Here is a 1775-nt window from a genome sequence, read left to right on the forward strand (position 1 = left end):
CGCAAAGATCACTGCAACCTTTCACAGTCCCTTCTTCAAGGATGACTGTTCAACAACCATTTCATCTTGGAGTGATGCCTCCCTTGTTATTGATCCCTGTAGCCAAAGATGATTGTTTCAAAATATTTTAGGTAATTTTCCCATTTTGCTTTTGGAAATCGTCTCCTTGCTTCTAACTCCTGTATACATAGAGTTCACCATGGTACATGCATTCTCGTTGCAGGGCTTTTCTTCAATCATTGTGATTCATCTTGAGAGGGCCTTTTCTCTGTGTGCTATTCAGGTTGACATCTGGAACCCACAGACGTAGACACTAACATCAGACGTAAACCCAGGGAGGGATTTTTACTTCTGGTAGGGACACATTCCCTGCTGATATCGGACAGTTACAAATGAGCCATATTCTAGAATCCCGATGAAGATGGATGGCCATGGAAGAGGCCATCAGCCAGCTCTGGAGATGGGTCAGTGTGCGCTTCTGCCTTAAGTCCATGAACCCCAGTGGCCCCTGCAGGGGACATTTGATGGTGGTCTGCTTTGAGCCCTTTCACTTTAGCTTCACAACCCTGAAACAACAAGTACGGATGTCACAAGAGAGAATGGATACCATTAGAGGACCAAAGGTCTCCTTTGCTCTTGAATATTTCCTTCTGGATTTCTGTGGCACATATTGGTGCTCGAAGTTCCTGGGTTTGGCTGCTACAGGTTTGAGGGACATTACAAGAGGAGGACCCCTGGAAGCCACGATCTGGCCTCAGTGTGTTAGTGGGGAGGTAGTTTTTCTGGAGAAGGTGGTGGTGGTGTGGCGACCCAGGGGAAGGCAGAGGGCTGCTAGTAGGGAAGGCAGCGCAGGTCCCCTCAGAACTTGTAGAGAGAGTGCTGTGGTCAGGGCGCGGACAGCCTGTGGAAAATCATGCAGGAGAGAGGTGGGCTACCCAGAAAAGAGGAAGACAGAGGTGGAGAGGAAATCCACCCTGAGCACACGATTCACTTTTTTAAAACCCCACATGGGTACCTTGGTGAGCACAGTGCACTGAAGGATGTGAGTGGGAAGACTGGAGACACTGGATCTCATTTACCGAGGGACCGTCACACACCTGCATCACCTGCCCACAGGGTGGGAATCATCATGTGCTGAATATGAAATGATAAGAAAATGTAAGGAAGTGATATTGTTCTTCATAAATGTTCCTAGGGCCAGTTCTATCTAACATGATCACTTCTGAATCCCAGAGAAGCTGCGATTCTAGTGTTAAATGGTGTATGTGTGTGTGTGTGTGTGTGTGTGTGCACATATGCATATGTAAGCATAGGTATGTGAAGATGGATGGGGGTGTCCCAGGTAACAGCCCATGGCCAATTTGACTTTGGAATACCCTGGAGGAAGGCCCAGGCAGCCGAGCACCCTTGTGAACATCAGCTTCAGTGTGGGCATGCTGTCAAGCAGATGTAAGAATGTCCCTAGTGTCTGGGACAAGGGCAGGGCCTCTGAAGGAGCTCCTCTTATGCTGTGTCTCCTGAAAGCCACAGAGGTTGGAGGAAACCAGGAGAGACTTTGAAACTAGACGATTCCTGCTCTGTGGCCATGAGGCTTTGGCCATTTGTGTGACATCCTTGAGTTCTAAACTTCTCATCTATCAGATAGAGATCACAGTGTCTCCTTACAGGGCCTTGGAGGGGATCAGATATGACATATCCAATGTGCCCACCATGTAGGGGGTACCCCCCGGCGGCAAGCCACTATGACAATGATGATCACGACTAAGAATTTTTCA

The sequence above is a fragment of the Marmota monax genome, unplaced genomic scaffold, assembly GCF_021218885.2.
Source record: "Marmota monax isolate L192 unplaced genomic scaffold, Marmota_monax_Labrador192_F-V1.1 WCK01_AAM20220418_F8-fsc00217, whole genome shotgun sequence".
Classification (NCBI taxonomy): domain Eukaryota; kingdom Metazoa; phylum Chordata; class Mammalia; order Rodentia; family Sciuridae; genus Marmota; species Marmota monax.